This window comes from Suncus etruscus, chromosome 4 (genome assembly GCF_024139225.1).
Source record: "Suncus etruscus isolate mSunEtr1 chromosome 4, mSunEtr1.pri.cur, whole genome shotgun sequence".
In the NCBI taxonomy this organism is placed as follows: domain Eukaryota; kingdom Metazoa; phylum Chordata; class Mammalia; order Eulipotyphla; family Soricidae; genus Suncus; species Suncus etruscus.
In genome coordinates this window covers 165,264,441-165,284,567 of record NC_064851.1, presented here as the reverse complement: position 1 = coordinate 165,284,567, position 20,127 = coordinate 165,264,441, and the positions used below count along the sequence as shown (strand labels likewise).

The 20,127-nt window shown below is 35.7% G+C and overlaps 1 pseudogene; it reads left to right on the top strand.

The window, feature by feature from the left end:
* The first annotated feature begins 519 nt into the window (after positions 1-519).
* Positions 520-1,159, top strand: LOC126007300 (proliferating cell nuclear antigen-like; annotated as a pseudogene).
* The last annotated feature ends 18,968 nt before the right edge of the window (positions 1,160-20,127 follow it).

Sequence of the window (20,127 nt, the reverse complement as noted above, 5' to 3'; positions counted from 1 at the left end):
ATAATTAACAATGTTTAATATGGAAATATTAAATTTATTATTAAATATTAAATATTAAATTTTTGTAAGACAATACCAAACAAAAATGACTTCTAAAAATTAATTAAAATCACAGTTCAAAATTTTCAGGCAGAATATAATTTATATTTATATATTGATTACTTTGAAATATAAGTATATATATTATATGTTTAGATATATACTAAATATCTATGAGAAATTCTTGAATAAAATAAAATCTGTTGAACTTATTTCAAAAGTCGTTTCTAATAACCACCTTTTTGCTTAAAAATGGAAGCTTGGCTCACAAAAAAGAGTTGGATGGTTGGTGCCTGCAGCGGCTGTTCTCTTCTGCCCTCTCAGAGGCAAATTGTTGGGTTGGCTGTTTCGGGGCACCTCGCTGAACTTAAGCCAGCTATACTCATTTCCACAGCCTACATCTGGATCACTGCAACTTTGCCACCATGTTCAAGGCGCACCTTGTCCAGGGCTACATCCTGAAGAAGCAACTTTGTCACCATGTTCAAGGCGCACCTTGTCCAGGGCTACATCCTGAAGAATGTTCTTGAGGCCCTTAAAAATCTCATCAATGAGGCCCGTTGGAACATCGGCTTGAGTGGAGTGATCGCAGAGCATGGAATAGTCTCACGTCTCCTTAGTGCAGCATACTCTGCATTCCGAGGACTTCAACACTTACCGATGTGACCGCAATTTACCTGAAAGTCACCAGTACTTTCGGATGAATACTAAAATGTGTCATTGGCAATAAAGACATCATTACACAGAGAGCTGAAGATAACACAGACACTTTGGTCCTCGTGTTTGAAGCTCCAAATCAAGAAAACGTGTCAGACTATGAAATGAAATGAATGAATTTAGATGTTGAACAACCTGAAATTCCAGAACAAGAGTACAATTGAGTAGTAAAAATGCCTTCTGGTGAGTTTGCAAGCATATGCCGAGGTCTCAGTCATATAGGAGATGCTGTGGTTATTTCTTGTGGAGTGAAATTTTCTGCAGGTCAAGAGCTTGGAAATGGAATTATTAAAAGTCACAGACAAGAAATGTTGATAAAGAAGAGGAAGCTGTTACCACTGACATGAGTGACATGAGTAACACTCCGACTATCTGCAGATATTCCCTTGATTATAGAGTATAAAGTCACTGATATGGGACATTTATAGTACTATCTGGCTCCCAAGATTGACAATAAAATAAAGATCTTAAATATTCTTACGATTCAACAAAATGAAATAGCAGGTTCTTTGAGAAAGCTTTTGAGATGCCCACATTTACTTAAGTATCTTTTGTTGCCAAATTTTTACCTTTTACGTACATATGTAAATATTTTCTGAAAAATAAACTTATTTTTCTCTTCAGTCTCTACAATTTGAAGAACAAAATTCAATGTTAAATCTGGTCTTGTTAAGATATAAATACTTCTTGCCTTGAAAAATATCTTTTGTGCTCAAGTACAATTTTAAGAATTGTTTTCAATTTAAATCAAAGCTAAATAAAAAAAAATGAATGGGAGCTTGCCTAATTGTAATCCTTGATACCTTTCAATAGCCTCTTTGAAGAGTATAGATGTGCATATCTTGTTAGGATGATCCTAGGGAGGTTATATAATTAGTAATGTAAATAAATTAGTAATCTAAATAAAAAAGAAATTAAAAACTTATCTTAGTTACACATTTGCTGCCAGTGTAAATGTAAACTGACCTATGTTGTTAAATTACTTTCTTCTAAATTACACCAGATGCGAGCTGAACCATGTTAGTAAAGTTCACACTTTTTAGTTGACACATAAGGACTCGGATATTGATAATTTCTCCCCAAAGGACTGGCTGCACATTGACAATTTGGATTATATGAAAGATTGTTGAAAAATTGGTATTATCTAACATTTTCACAAAATAAAATGATTTCACATGTGTATGTATAATATGTCATTGAACATATATGTAGAGATTATAAAATTCTGTGACTAAATTTAAACTTATTACATGTGTCCCTGCTTTACTATTTCCAGTTTGAACCTTACTTAATGCAAGAAGACAGTTAACAGAATGGGAAAAAATATTTTCACTAGACATATCAGATAAAGGGCTGATATCTAGAACTTACAAAGCACTCAGAAAACTGAGCCCCTCAAAACCAAATAAAGCCATAAAAAAATGGGGAGAAGAAATGAATAGACACTTCTCTGAGGATGACAGAAGGATGGCTAACAAACACATGAAAACATGCTCACCTTCACTCATCATCAGAGAGATCCAAATCAAGACAACAATGAGATACCACCTTACACCAGTGAGGATGGCTCACATCAAAAATACTGAGAACAATCTTTGTTGGTGCGGATGCAGTATGAAGGGAACTCTCATCCACTGCTGGTGGGAATGCCCCCTAGTCCAACATCTATGGAGAACAGTCTGGAGAGTACTCAAAGAACTCAGAATTGAGCTCCCGTTTGACCCAGCAATTGCACTCCTAGGTATATACCCCCAAGTTGGAAGAACATTCATTCCAAAATACGTGTGCACCCCACTATTTATCGCAGCACTCAGTATAATAGCCAAATCTTGGAACCAACCGCGATGTCCAACAACAGATGAATGGATCATTAAGATGTGGTATCTATACACAATGGAATATTACATGGCAGTCAGAAATGATACAATCACAGATTTTGCAGCAACGTGGATGGACTTAGATCATGTTATGTTAAACGAAGTAAGTCAGAAGACAAAAGATAAACACAGAATGGTAGCATTATTCTGAAGCACATAGAACATACATCTCAATCACAACTAATACTTAACAATCAAATAACAGGGTCTAACAGGGTAGAAACTCCAATCACTGTAATAGTCAACATATACCTGGGAACAGTGCCCAAAACACATGAAAAAGGAACAACACAAACTCTCGACTACACATTATACCACAAAGAAAACAGCAACACCAGAACAGCAGCATAGATAGAACAGGTACGTAATCAACCTACTACAATAATGGCCCATAATAATCCTGTAGAGATCGTATACAGGAACACAGGTAAAGAATACCAAGGCAAACCACTGACTTCAATGGAAACATCCCATAAAACTACGTATTAATGCCTCTATCTTACTATATTTAAAATAACCTCTCATCTTTTCTGTCCTCAGGCATTCTTGGATACAAAGGGCAGACAAGCTAAGATGGCAACTCGGGATACCACACGAGATACCATACCCAGTTTGCACTACGAGATGGCCCTGAGAAAACTCTTTAACATGCACTCTATCTCTAGGTTTACCTTCTTTTAGGGTTTCAAGCACGTGACCAGTCAGACCACCGAAGCAGTAACAGCGACGTACAGACCCAAACTACATGCTCTATTCACTGAACACATTCAAGCAAACCAGCATTCCCTTGCTATTTTCTCCTCTCTTCTCACCACTTTCTTGGTTATTTTTTTCTTTTCTATTCTTTTCTTTACTTTCTATCCTTTCTCTTCTCCCTTTCTTTCTAATGTATTTTTCTCTTTTCTCCCTCCCTACCCCTTCCATACACCTTACCCTTTCCCCCCTCTGGAAATCCAACTATCCCTCCACCCCTCAATCCCATCCAGACCTCCCTCTATATTAAAACACTTCACCCTCAGTCCTTAATCTATTAGGCAACAAGATCGACCTCCTACCCCAACGAACCAGTACCCAGCACCCAAGAGAAGGGACACCCAGTCAAATCCACACCTCGTCCCGGGCAAGAAAAGACAGCCAACTCCCCTGCGGACTCATGCTGCGAGGCCCTCCCTACCAACTCCCCCTAACGTGGACTGTTTCTTGAAACCGGACCTAGGTCCAAAAGTATCCCCAATGCAAGAATTCTTCCAAGACCTCCCTGGCGCAAATTTTTACCAACCTGAATATGGTCAGGGGGTGTGATAGGAAGATGCCTGGGAACCCACACATCACAAGAAAAACCCAAAAGACAATGGGAAAAACTGTACTTCCAACATAGGCATAAGACCTGTAATACACCACCTTGTTACTTGCTCTCCCCCAAATGTAAGGTAGTCTTTTGCACCACTTTGGTCCTTTAAAAACTTCACTAACTCATTTTAGTTCTTTTTTTTTTCTCTTAAATTTATTTATTTATTTTTTTAAATATTGGTCCTATATATACATTTGCGAGCACATACATTTTTATTTATTTTATTTTATTTTATTATTATTATTTTTTTTTATCATTTTTGGGTATGTGACCTGTGTCTGTTATCCCCTCTGTCCACCCCCAACCACACCGACAATACAATGTAGCTCCACCTCCCCCTGCAAAGACACACTAAATAATGGGGAAATCTTACATATAAAATAAAGAGCTCTTATCTACTAGAGATAGGAACTCATAGTTGTTTACAATACAGGGGTATCTCCTACCTTGAAAATATGTCATGTGGAATCACTTAGACCTCAGATGATTAGATGCCAGTCATCCAGCCTTGAACCCTGGATCCCAGACATAGAATCGGCACAGCTCTTCACAACAGCTGCAGGAAACAAACTCCATCCGGGACAGCCTTAATACTGCGGGGTCAACAACAAGGGCCAGCGCTAACATGATATCCTGACAAAAAGGAAAATGTGAACAACTTGACCTTAGAACAGATTAGCCTACCTTACCAGCTAACGACAAGACAAAACCAGAAGACTCGGCATCCTTTGGTAGGTCCAAAAGCCAAGATCGTGACTTACAGATGACTGGCTACTAGAACCACGACCAGACAGTATACATCTTGGGACCAATAAAAAAGCCCTAGTTTAGGGATTGAACTATGACTTGCACAATAAGCATGATCCCCAGTCCCAAAAGGTCTGACAGAGACAAACTGCAACAGAATGGGCCTTCTGGAAGCACAAAGAAAGGCGCTAACCTAGGTGCCATCCTAGGTTCAGTGCAAAGACCAAGGTCACCACCACAGAAGATGGACTAGAAACGACACTGAGGTAACAGAACCTCTAGAACCACAAAGACTGACTTCACCATAAGTCCTTACCTCAGGATCTGTGCAGATACTGAGACCTCTAAACACAGAGCTCTGAGTGTATCACCCTGGACAGAACAGAAGTCTTCCACACACCAAAAAACACCACCGGGAGAATAAATGATCCTGAGCAAAGTCTAGAGCTGATCCCATGACAGTATACTCCAAGGATGGAGAAACCCCATATTTCTTAGGCCATTTGAATTCCTTTTCGAATGACCCCAATATTTACTGTGCCAGGGCAGGAGGGGAAAAAAACAAAATGCAAAAAAGCACAAAACCTTGGTATTTTATGTATATATGTGTATATATATATATATATATATATCTTTTACCTTCATTTATTATTGTTATTATTATTTTTATTTACCTATCTATTTTGGTCGATTTCTCTGTTTGAGTGTGATTATTGAAATCTTGTCCCCATTATACTTATTTTTTTCTATTCTTTTCTTTTCCATCGTTATGTGCTATGCCATGTTTTCTTATTTCAAGACCATGGGCGTGTTTTTGTTTGTTTGTTTGTTTTTGTTTTGTTTTTTGTTTGTTTTGTTTGTTTTGCTTTGTTTTCGTCTTTTTTGTGGTGCTTATCGATATAGCTGGAGTCCTCACTGGATAACTGACACTTTTTTTGGTACTGTGGAATGTTTCACCTTCTTTCTCTCCTTCATCTCCCAAATCGATGATGAGAAGCCTCTAGAAGGATTCCACCCATTTTGGGAGTAATTAGACTCTTACCCCAGTTTATTTATCTCCTCCTTTTCAGGCAAAACCACGCAACTTAATCTAGCTAGTCCTACCTACAGTTAAGGGGGAGATAAGGGAGGGCATCAAGACCAAACAGTGCAAGACTACTAAGTAGTGGGTTGGATACAGAGGGACCACATATTCTAGCCGCCCTGTGGATGAGGAAGAGGAAATGGAGGTAGGACAAAAACGGAGGGGTAGGGGAGGGCAATTTGGGGATGGGCATCCCCCCTGATTTTATGTAAATATGTACCTAAAATGTTATTGTCAACATTATGTAAGACACTATGATCAAAATAAAAATTATATTAAAAAAATGTCATTCTAAAACACCAACTGCAAAAAAAAAAATGAATGGACTACAAGTAAAACAAGCAGGAAGAAATCACTCTCCTAAACAAATATGCACCAAATGAGGGGCCAGCAAAATATTTAATAAAATTGTTGACAAATCTGGAAAATAATATCAATAACAACACAATAATTCTGGGAGACCACAACATGGCATTGTAAACACTTGACAGGTCAACCAGACTGAAACCCAACAAGAATATACTAGACCTGAAAAGAGAAATGGAAGAAAGAGGCCTAGTAGATATATACAGGGCACTCCACCTCTAGAAGCCTGGGTACACATTCTTCTCTAATGTACATGGGGCATTCTTCAGGATAGACTACATGCTAGCACATAAAACATACCTCCATAATATCAAGAGGATAGAAATTTTGCAGGCTACCTTCGCTACCACAAGGCCCTGAAATTATATGTGAACTACAAAGGAACACAGAAGAAAAACTTTAATACCTGGAAGTTAAACAGCCTAATACTGAATAACCAGTGGGTCTGAGATGAAATCAAAGAGGGAAATCAATACCTTCCTAGAAACAAATGACAATGAGACACAAATTTCAAAACCTATGGAACACAGCAAAAGCGTACTGAGAGGAAAATTTATAGTTTTGCAAGCACACATCAGAAAGAAGAAGGGGCAAATCTGAATAACTTAATAATGCGCTCATAGAGTTAGAAAGTAACTCAACAAAAGGACCCAAATATAGGGAGGCAGAAGGAATAACAAAGCTGAGAGCAGAAATCAATGAAGTGGAAACCTAAAAAACAATCCAAGATCAATGAAAGCAGAAGTTGGTTCTTTGAAAAAAATAAACAAGAATAATAGACCACTGGCAAAACTAACAAAGAAAGAGAGAAAGATAAACTTTATAATCCGTATTAGGAATGAAAAAGGAGAGATTACTACGATATGGTAGAAATCCAAAGGGTAACAAAACTACTTTGAAAAACTCTATGCCACTAAAAAATGAGAACCTGGAAGAAATGGATAAATTTTTGGATTCTTATAGTCTTCCTCAGTTGAATGAAGAGGATGTAGCATATCTAAACACACCCATCACTATTGAGGAAATTAAGACAGTAATCAAATGTCTGCCCAAAAACAAATGTCCAGGCCCAGATGGATTTACTAATGAATTCTTTCAAACCTTTTAAGAGGAACTTCTACCAATCCTGGCAAGACTCTTTTATGAAATCGAAAAAACAGGAACACTTTCAAATAGCTTTTATGAAGCCAACATCACCTTGCTACCTAAACCAGACAGTGATGTTACCAAAAAAGAAAATTACAGACCACTTGCAAAAAATTGAACTTAGACCCCCAGCTAACATCATGTACAAAGGTTAAATCCAAATGGATTAAAGACCTCGATATCAGACCCAAAACCATAAGATATGTAGAACAATACGTAGGTAAAACACTCCAGGACGTTTAAACTAAAGGCATCTTCAAAGAGAAAACTGCTCTCTCCAAGCAAGTGAAAGCAGAGATTAACAGATGGGAATATATTAAACTGAAAAGCTTCTGCACCTCAAAGGAAATAGCGTCTAGGATATAAGCGCCCCCCACTGAGTGGGAGAAACTATTCACCCAATACCCATCAGACAAGGGGATAATATCCAAAATATACAAGGCACTGACAGAAATTTGCAAAAAAAAAAACCCATCTAATCCATCAAAAAAATGGGAAGAAGAAATGAACAGACACTTTGACAAAGAAGAAATACAAATGGCCAAAAAGACACATGAAAAGAATTGCTCCACATCACTATCATCAGGGAGATGCAATCAAAAACAACTATGAGGTACCACCTCACATCCCAGAGATTGGCACACATCACGAAGAAGTGAGAACAAGCAGTGTTGCTGGGGATATGGAGAGAAAGGAACTCTTATCCACTGCTGGTGGGAATGCCGTCTAGTTCAACCTTTATGGAAAGCAATATGGAGATTCCTCCAAAAACTGGAAATCGAGCTCCCATATGACCCAGCTATACCAATTCTAGGAATATACCCTAGAACACAAAAATACAATACAAAAATCCCTTCCTTACACCTATATACATTGAAGCACTATTTTATCATAGCAAGACTCTGGAAACAGCCAAGATACCCTTCAACAGATGAATGGCTAAAGAAACTGTGGTACATATACACAATGGCATATCATGCAGCTGTCAGAAGAGATGAAGTCATGAAATTTTCTTATACATGGATGTACATGGAATCTATTATGCTGAGTGAAATAAGTCAGAGAGAGAAAGACACAGAATGGTCTCACTCATCTATGGGTTTTTAAGAAAAATGATAGACATTCTTGCAGTAAAAACTTTCAGACACAAAAGGACAAAGAGCTGGAAGTTACAGCTCACCTCATGAAGCTCACCAAAACAGGGATGAGTTTAGTTAGAGAAAAGACTATGTTTTGATAGTGACGGTGGTGTTCTTTACATGACTGAAACCCAAACACAATCATGTATGTAATAAAGTTGTTTAAATAAAAAATTCTTATGTTAAAAAAATAAAAGTAGAAATGAAAAAAAATGTCAACTGAAGAAACAGGACTGAAAAACTTGGTAGGCAAGATGAAAATACTCACTGATAGAGTTCTCAAAAGGTAGAAGTACAAAATTAACACACAGAAAATATACATCTATTAATATAGCAATAAATAAAGAGAAGAAACAAAGATATTAAAATAAAAAAACTCCTACTCACAGGTGTATGATGGTAATCACATATATTAAGTCAACTAAAGAGCTGAAGGGCCTATAAAAAGCCAACTAAAAGTTGCTACTTTAAGAAATAAAATAGGGCATAAGGAAATGGAGAATAATAACTTGCTCATAGATTGGGAGAATTAAATAATTAAGATATCAGTTTTTTCCACAACATTATTCAGATTTAATGCAATCTCTATAAGGGGTTTTCAAGGAAGTGAATCAATACTTCTGAAATTCATTGAAACAACAAACACCCATGAATAGCTAAAGCAATGCTTATAAAAAAAGAACATGGAAAGCTAAAATTCCCCTACTTTAAATTTATTATAAAGAGAAGGTATTAAAATAGAGTGTTATTGACTGAACCTTAGATCAATGGAATATACTTTAGTATTTTGATACTGACCCCAAGCATACAATAATTTAATTTTTGATAACGGGGCAAGAAACACAAAGTAGAGCAAGGAAAGTCTCTTCAACAGTATTGTTGAGATAATTGCTTGACTATGTGCAAAAACATGAACTCAGACCTCTATTTAATACCATGCACAAAGGGCAAATCAAAATAGAAAAAGACCTTGATATCAGATATGAAACCAGAAGGTACATAGATGAAAAGGTAGGCAGAACACAACATAACATTAAGTCTAAAGGAATCTTCAATATTAAAGCACCACTGTCCAAGCAAGAGGAAGAAAGATAAATTCATAGAATTACATTAAACGCAAAATATTCTGTACTTTAAAAGGAAATGGTGACTAGGATAAAAATGACTACCCTCATAAAAATTTTTACCCAATTCCAATAAAATAAGGGGTTATTATCTAAGATATACAAGGCACTAATTGAAATTTATAAGAAAATAAATCCATCCCTATCTAAAAAGTGAGAAGAAAGGAACAGAAATTTTTTCTCAAAGGAAAAAAAAAGATGGCCAAAAGGCACATGAAAACATGCCCCACATCAATAATCATCAGATAAATATAAATTAAATAACAATAACGTATCATCTCATATCACATCGAACAAGAACAACCAGTGCTGGCATTGACGCCGGGAGAAAATGATTCTCATTCATTGCTAGTATAAATGCTGCCTAGTCCAGCCTTTCTGGAAAACAATTTGGATATTTCTCAGAAAAACAAAAATTGAACTCCCTTATGATCCATCAATATCACACCTAGAACATATAAAATCAATACCAAAAATGCCCTTTGCATTCCAATGTTCATAATAGCACTAACATTAGTCAGAATCTGGAAACAAACCAGGTGTCTGACAACAATTGAGTGTCTAAAGAAATCATGGTACAACTATACAGTAGATGTATGCATATACTGTACATAGTATTCTATGCAGATGTTAGGAAAATAAAGTCATGCAGTTTGCTGATACATGATAGCATGGAGGTTATTATGCTGAGTGAAATGAGTTAAAGGGAAAGGTGTAAACATAAAATAACCTCGCTTATCTTTGGGATATAAAATAATTTAAAAACATGGTAACAATATCTTAGAGACAATAGAGAAGAGAATCTGAAGGACTAGTCCATGTAGGAATTTTTCCAAAAATAGCAGTGAGTGTAATTAGAGATGGGTCTGCATTGACATTGATAGTTTGATCTGATCACTCTAGATAAGAACTGGGTGATCAGAGGGGATAAAGTGACATGCATGGCACTCTATTCATGAAAAATAGTGAAAATCAGTGTCTAAAATGAAAGAGAAAGAATCAAAATGTCTGCCGTCAGATACTGGCTGGGTGGGAGGAGGGAGGAAAATGGGGTACCTTGGTAGCAGGAAAGTTCCCTTGGCTAACGGTGGTGTCATTTTATGACAGAACCCCAACTATGAAAATTTCTGTAACCACAGTGCTTAAAATGAGCAATTAAAAACATTTTGGAATCACTTAATTTTTTGACTTCTTTCACAAAGGAGTAAACAAAAGAATAAGTTCTCTGCAGTTTCAAGAAAAGATGCAAATGACAGCTGCAAAATAGTAGCCTAAATGCCCCAAGTACAGCCTTATTTGTTCTGAAAATGTCAAGAAAATGCCCAAATAAATCTGTACATTGTTAAGTCAAGTGGAAAGAGATCATATGGTTACATTAGAATCAAATGGAAAGAGAAATTGGAACAAATGGAAATCAAATGAATCAATGCAAAGAGATAAAATGGAAAAGATAAATTCGAGACAATAAGTAGAGTTCCCCGTACTTTTTTATAATAAAAGTGATCCCTCATTTTTCGAGCTTAATGGGAACCAGAACCTTCTGAGAAAGCTGAAAACTGTGAAGTAGGATCTGCACCTAGGAATTTCGTGTATGCTGGTACAAGAATGTTTTATATATGCAAAAAGTATTGATACTTCACACATTTAAGACAAAAATTACAACAGTATACATATTTACTTAAACGTGTCAGTGCTAATTAATAAGGTAGATTACAAAATCTTATACAATAATAAAAAACGAGGGATCGCTGTAAGCCCACTCGAACTCTTATTGACCAATGCCGTACCTGAATGCAACCACTCATCTTTCTGAGAGCCCGTGGTAGGTACTCTGAGTCAACTCATATGTTTGTGTGACATGCAGGGATCCTTCTGTCTCGCGCATCAACATGAAATCAAGCTCCTTTCCGCAATGTGGCTGCCGACATGGTTTTATTTTTTCATTTTTATTTTTTGATGAATATTTTGGAAAAAACTCATGAAGCACTGAAGCTGCAAAATATGAAGCAGAAAGTGGCTAGGTAATACTGTAATAACATTTCTATGGTAAAAATACATATTGTCAGTCTACAACATCAACTCTTGTGTTTTGTTCCACTAAAATACTCATTTTCATAATGCCATCCTTGAAATACAGGATTTCTAATAGTATAATTGTTTTAGACTAAAAAAACCTGGGATATGTATTTGCATATTTTAAAATGCATACTGACCTCTTGAAATATGCCATATTATTGATTTATTTTTTCAATGCTACTTTATCACTTAGAAAGCAATATTCTCCTCAAACCCATTCTTCCTTCTCAATTTAAGCTTTTAACAAGGTGAAAAGCAAAATTACTAGAAGAGTAAAGGATAATTCAATGTCACATTTCAGGAAAAAAGCAATTAAAAGTTTGTCAACAGAAAAAATAAAATGGAACCTTAAATTTTGAACAATATATTAAATTATATAATGCAAGAAACCTATTAAAAGAATTATTGGTTTGCAAGGTGACTTAAAAACAGGATACTTTTATGTTCTTAAACATAACAGTAACATCTCAGGAAAGAGTAACCAGAATTCTGAGTATCAGGACAGCATAGTGTTCCACCAAAATAATCTGTACTTTGCAGCAAAGGACCAACTTATGGCATATGGCAGTGACATGAGATTCTGTTTCAAGATCAAACATATTGCCTAGCTGTTATATTGGAGCTGTCAGAAAGGAGGACTGCCTCCATGCAAACTAGAACCTTCCACAGAGGACACACATAAGGCAGGATAGTGTGTCTATGGTTCAAGGCACAACAATAAGATTTCCTATTGTTGGAAACTATGACTTTACATAAAATAATAGAACAAACTAGATCTTTGAATGCATTATTGGAATCAATGCATGCCATCTATTTAAGAAAATGATTTCAGTTGAGGACATGCTATAGTTGATTTAGGGTAGATGTCTAAGAAAATAGTATGAATTATTTTTAGTTCATGCTGTTTTAGAAAAAGAAGCTTATCCATTTTTAACTGAAAACCCTAAGCACTTTCTATTCAGAAGAAAGAATATAAAGGCATAGATGTGGGTTAAGAGTATACAGAGTCTAGCAGTGTTGTATCTCAAAGCAAATGCCTTTTTTATGCCTATAACCTATGGGATTATCTAACTATTCACAGAAAACTTCAAAGAGGTTTTGAATGACTATAACATTTAAAATGTTATGTATGCCTCATATTGCCTGAGTAAAAAATAAACATATAACATTCTGTTACTCTTAGGCCCATCATTTACCTCTTCTTATGATTTTATAATTTTAGTTAAAAAATTTAAAAAAATAGAAGAAAAGTCTGAGGTGACATATATTTCCATGTATGACAAAATTCACTTGATTTTTACCACACATGGAGATGGAAAATCTAATTAATAAGTTGTCAGTCATCCAATAAGAAGATATGCCAAAAGCTCCCTGGAAAATTGTTTCATAAAGAAGTAGTTTTGAATTGTTTGATTTAAATGTTCTCTGTGTAATCAGCATTTTGTATCAGTTCTCCTAAATATGCCTTCTTGAACCAGCTTAGAGCAACATAATATTGTTTCCAGCATTAAGTCTAGAACATGAGCCAATATAAACCTATTTAAGTTTCATCTACTGATTAGGTAGAAAAAGAAAATGCAATTGAAACATAATGCTTTCCCCGATGGCACTTTAATCTATTTCAGTAAGAGTAAAAGATCAAGCAAATTCTGTTTATACTGATTCTTCTTAGAATAATAGAATGGTGGGGTTGGAGCGATCCCGAAACTTCTATCCAATTACCTTCATTACAAGTGAAAATAACAAGGACCAAAGGAATTTGCCAAGACCACACAACTTGCTGTAAAATTTGTGCTTAAACTTAGAATCCTCTCTCATAATTCAACAGGCAATATTCTTGCCCCATCATCTATTATGTATGTAGTCAAAACACGATTGCTAGAAATACACATTTTTTGGTTTGCTTTTGTTTTTGATTTTGGGGTCACACTTGGGAGTACTCTGGTATTATTCTTAGCCCTGCACTCATAAAACAGTCATGTCAAGCTCATGGGACATTATGAGACACTGGGGTTTGAACCTGGTGGACTGTGCGCAAGGAAAGATCCTACCCATTATACTATTTCTCTGCCCCAAGAACTACACTTTTAATGTGAGTGAGAGACTAGATACTCTATTACAGACTGAATACTATATTACACATTATCTTGTTACATATGTGAAATCAGATGTTAGTATATGACAAAATAAACTTATGTGGGTGGTATTTCATAAATGCCCTTACAAAGTAAAAGTCCAGGGTAACATGACATGATATGAATTTATTTTAAGTAGTTCCATCTTAAAATTCAGTTTTGGAGAGGAAGGAAAGTCTCAGCCAGTGACTCTCTTGTCATTTTTGGCCATATTTTTGTGACCTTCAGTTTTATGAACCCAAATGTATTATTTCAGGAAAAGACTATCAACAAGGACAATGAATGTAGAGGATATGTTATTTAAACCAGAATTTTATAGGAAAGATAACAAAAGAAAAAGTGTTACAACTTTTTTAGGTTTGCCTTGAGAATAAACATGGATGCTGTACTAGATAGTTTTTTCTTATTTGACCATAGGTTTATACATAGTACTATTTTATTTTTCTTTTTTTATTAAATATAATTTTTATTTTAATAATAGTGGCTTACATATTGTTGACAATAATATTTTAGGTACATATTAACATAAAATCAGAGGAATTCCCATCACTGAATTGTCCACCCTCCACCTCTGTTCCCATCCTTCTTCCCATATCCTCTTCCCTTACCCCCGGGGCTGCTAGAATAAGTGGTCCCTTCTGTGCCTAGCTTACTACTTAGTGGTCTTACACCTATTTGGTCTTGGTACCTCCCTTATTCCCCCCCAATTGGGGGTGGGACTAGTTAGTTCAAGTTATGCGGTTTTGTTTGAAGAAGAGAAAAGTAATAACCTGAAGAAAAAAAGAAAAAAAGAATCAGCTACTCCGGAAATGGGCAGAGTCTTTCTAGAGGCTTTCATCCTTGGTTTGAGAGATGAAGGGGAAAAAGAAGGTGAAACCAAAACAGTACATAAAGACTGTCAAATAAAATATCCAGTGAGCATTCCAAAAAAAAAAAAAGGGTAAGCACCATATAAAAGCCATGGTATTGAGATAACAAAAATGTGGCAGAGCACATAAGAAAAGAAGAAAATAAATAAATAAATATAGAGACATCCACTTCAATAGCCAAACCACAACAATGAAATCAACAAAAAATAGATAAGTAAATAATAATAAAAATTGTTTTGTGCTTTTTTTTCCCTCCTGCAGATGCACAGTAAATATTGGGGTCATTCAAAAAGGAATTTTTTTTGCCAAAGAGATACAGGGTTTCTCCACCCTTGACGTATATTGTCATGGGATTAACTATAGACTCCTTTCAGGTTCATTTACTCTCCCATCGGTGCTTTTGTGCTGTATGGAAGACTTCTGCTCCATCCTGGGTGATAGCAACAGACCTCTGTATCTAGAGGTCTCGGTATCTGCACAAGTCAAGGAGTTGAACTTATGATTATGTCTTTCTTTGTGGGTCTAGAAGTTCTGTTCCCTCAGTGTCATTTTAATCCGTCTTCTGTGGTTGGCGGTCCTGATCTTTGCGCTGATCCTAGGAAGGAGCCTAGGATAGCGTCTTCCTGTTGTTTCCAGATGTCCCTTCCGTTGCAATAGTCTCAGACAGACCTCTGGAACTAGGGATCATAGTTTGTTATGCAGGTCGTAGCTCACACCCTAGACTAGGGCTTTTTTATTGATCCCAGGATACATACAGTCTGGCCATGGTTCTGTCAGCCAGTAATCTGTAAATCACGATCTTGACATTTGGACAGACCAAAGGGTGACAAGTCTTCTGATTTTGTCTTATCGTTTGCTGGTGAGGTAGGATAACTTGCCCTTAGGTCAAGTTGTTCCCATTTTCCTAGTTGTCAGGGTATCATATTAGGGCTGGCACTTGTTGATGTCCGAGCACTATTAAGGATGTCCTGGTTGGGATTTGTTTCCTGTGGCTGTTGTGAAGAAGTGTATCGTTTCTATGTCTGTGGTCCAGGGTTCAAGGCTGGACGGTTGGTGTCTAATAATGTTTGCCACTGCATGTATCTATATATTTATAAGTAATATCTATAACAGAATGCTGCAAATATGTAGATATAGCTTTTTCTTATTGAATTCTGTTTAACATAAATAAGTTACTGGGGCATGGCAAGCAATACCTTTCGTATTTTAGGAGTGCAAAGCTGATAAATTAATTTCTTTTTATAATTTTCTTCCACTTAAATTTTTCTTATATTTTGATTTAATATTTTTTATAATTTGCAAAACTAGATAAGTGAAATGATTGCTTTATTATATATTTAATATTTATATATTTATATATATTTTATATTTTAATGACATTTTTATAGTTTTTGTTGTTCTATGCAAGCTTCTGCCTTACCTACTCTACCATCTCTCTGAGACCAGTTTTTATTTTTTCTAAATAAGAGACCATTGTTTATCTATACAGAATTTTTGACAATGATTAAAATGATCATCATATACTTTCCTTCATATGGATTTGTTAGTGCATAAATCAAAAATTGGAATATATATTAAATGCTTTATTTCAAACTTGTTTTCCTTATGTTCTACATTTTCATGAAGCACAGTATAAATAAATGGGTAGTATACAACATGCACACAAACCTAGGTTTTCAAAATAGAAAAATATCAGAAACTAATTTAAGTTAATTTATACTTAGTTCAGATGGAAAAGAGCATGAAGAAATTGTGAAATGGGTAAACGAGTCAATTTTAGGGAATGAAGGAATTAGATATTGCAGATGTCAAATTATAGCACTGTACAACTAAAATTTTTATAATGTTCAAAGATTAAAACAATTTTGACCTGTGAACAGATAAGTATGATTTGATTCTAGGATAATATTCCCAAGTTTCAAGAAACAAAATAATGTGAAGAGCAAAGGGAAAGTTGATCTTATCAATGCTCATCCTAGCTGTCAATCTATTTCATAAGAGTGGCGAACAATATGTTACAAACTCAGCTGATGGCTGTCTCTTTTGTTCTAACAGTGTCCATCTGACCAAATGTTATAGAAAATTGCTGCAATCATTCTCATGTATGTGAGTACAGGGGACACAGAAATAAATGAGGCACATTCAGTACACTGGTGTTAGTTCAGTACCTGGTTTGTTCACTCAGCACTGTAAGAATCATATAAAAGCTTGATAGAAAAGCAAAATGTGGATATTATGCCCACATCTACTGAGAAAGAAGTTCCCCAGCAGTCAGAAGAGGAACCAGAATTCTTAATTTACTATATATTCCAGGTAATTCTTTATTAAATATTTTAACTTGCTAAAGCATCCTTGGGAAAAAAATATGGGAGGCATTACTTTCTCCAATTTTAAATTATATTACATAGCAATAGCTATTATAAAAGCATGGTATTGTAAATATAGATCCTCAGACTAGTGGGATAGACTATAATATTCAGAAAATGTTCCCAGTCATATCTTTAATAAAGGGCCAATAAATCCAAAATAGAGCAAGGAAAGCTTCTTCAACAAGTGGTGTTTGCACAACTGGTTAGGAACTTGCAAAGAAAGCAAACTCAGACCTCCAGCTAACACTATACACAAAGATCAAATCTAAATGGATTACATACCTTGATATCAGGCCTGAAATCATAAGGTATATAGAACAACACGTAGGTAAAACACTCCATAACACTGAGACTAAGGTCATCTTCAAGGAGAAAACAGCACTCTTCAAACAAGTGGAAGCAGAGATAAATTGATGGGAATATATTAAGCTGAGAATCTTCTGCACATCAAAGGAAATAGTACATAGGATACAAAAGCCACCCACGGAATTGGAGAAACTATTCACCCAATAGCCATCAGATAAGGGGTTAATATAGAAAATATACAAGGTACTGACAGAACTTAACAAGAAAAAATATCTAACCTCATTAAAAAATAGGCAGAAGAAATGAACAGACACATTCTCAAAGAAGTAATACAAAAGGCCAAAAACACATGATGCAATGCTCCACATCACTGATCATCAGGAAGTTGCAAATCAAAACAACGATGAAGTACCATCTCACACCACAGAGGCTGGCATACAACACAAAGAATGAGAAGTATCAGGGATGGCCGGGATGTGGAGAGAAAGAAACTCTATTCACTGCTGGTGGAATGTTATCTCATTTAGCCTTTATAGAAAACAATATGGAGATTCCTCAAAAAACTGGAAATTGAGCTACCATATAATCCAGCTGTTCCACACCTAGGGATATACCCTAAGAACACAAAAATACAATTCAAAAATTCCTTCCTTACACTTACATTCATTGCAGCATTATTTACAATAGCCAGACTCTGGAAACAACCAAGATACCTTCAACAGAGGAATGGCTAAAGAAACTGTGACACATATACACAATGGAATATCATGCAGTCGTCAGGAGTGATAAAGTCTTGAAATTTTCCTATATGTGGATGTACATGGAATCTATTAGGTTAGTGAAATAAGGAGAGGGAGAGATATAGACACAAAATAGGCTCACTCATCTATGGGTTTTAGGAAAAATTAAAGATATTATTGCATAAATGCCAAGAGACCTAGAGCTGAAGTCTGGATGGACTGGCTCACGATATAAAGCTCACTACAAAGAGTAGTGAGTGCAGTTAGGGAAATAACTACACTAACAACTATCATGACATTCTTAATGAGTGAGAGCAGTAGAATGCCCTCTCGAATACAGGCAGTGGTTGGGATGGAGGGAGAGGCATTGCTGGTGGGAATGTTGTACTTGTGAAGGGAGGTGTTCTGTTTATGACTTAAACCTAACAAGAATCATGCTTATAATCATGGTGCTCATTATATATAATATTTTATTATATATAATATACAAATGTATATTTAAAACATTCTCTTCCTTCTTTCTCCTCATCCTCCTTCCTTTTTCTCTCTTTTTCCTTTTCTTTCTTGTTTCCTTCCTTCTCTTTTGAAATAATTTTGAAAAAGTGATTTTGAAAAAAATTTTGTGAAGGACTACTGCTCATTCTTTAAATGTTGGGAACAATTCACTGGTGATGCCGTCTGGTCTTGTTCTTTTCTTCGTAAAAAAGTTTCAAATACTTGATTCAATACCTTCACTTACAGGTTTGTGGGGGGTTTTCATTTCTTCTTGAGTCAATTTATCTTCATGTGGATCATCTAAATGATTGACATATGCTTGACCTTATGATCCTTTGCTATTTCTTTGTCTAGCTCAATGCTAGACAAAGGACCATCAGGTACCAACTTTTATTTGCTATTGGTTTTTAGCCATACTCAAGTAAAGTCAAGGGTTACTTTTAGCTCTAGGTTTAGAGGTCACTCTGAATGGACGCTGGAGACCACTTGGATATCAGGGATTGAATCCAGGTTGAATTTGTTTAAGATATTATCTTGCCCACTGTACTATCTTTCCAGTTTTGCAAAAGATTAACATTTGATCTGATCAATTCTCTTTCTTACTCTCTCTCTCTCTCTCTAATTCTCTATCTTTCACCACACAGGGAATGCTCAGATGTTATTTCAGGCTTTTCACTTAGATATTAATTCTTGGAGGTCCTTTGGGGACCACAAAATATTTTAATTTATTATTTTTATTTTTTGCTATACCAAATAGTGCTCAGTATTTACTCCTGAATCTTTGCTCAGGTATCACTTATGGACCCACAGACTTATTAGTTATTGGGGGTCGAACTTGTGTCTGACACATGAAAGGCAAGTGCTACATCCATGGACCCATTTCAGGTAATTCTTATGTCCATCATACCTTGAACATCACAATATTATTTTATTATTTATGGGTAGGTGTCAATCAAATGCTATGAAAAATCTAAACTCTCCAAGTTAAGGATTCAAGTGTTTAGATTCTAGAGTCCAGAAGTCAAATAAAAAGTATGATACTGGGTAAACTTATGCCTAATTCTATATTTAGTCCTTTTAAATGAGTGAATCAATTAAATGGAATAGATCACCTTTTTCGGGGGGTAGCAAACACCTGGTGACACACAGGGGTTACTCCTGGCTATGCCCTCAGAAATTACTCCTGGCTTTGGGAACCATGTGGGACGCAAGGGGATCAAATTGCTGTCCATTTTAGGCTAGTATGCAAGGCAGACAGCTTCCCACTTGTGCCACAGCTCTGGCTCCTAGAATATATAATCTTTAAAACAGTGCTATGACCAAATTAGTCCAACCACTTCATGAAAAACAACTAAAGAAAATAGTATGACAGAAAATAGAAAATATTTCCAGAATCACATCTATATTTCTAAAGATAGCATGTCAGCTGTCTTGAAATGTTAATACTTTAAATGATACCCTTGTTACAAGTATATCTAATGAGAATAGTTAATCTCCAAGAATGTGAGTATTCTCATTAGACACACATTACGTGTGGAAAAGAAACA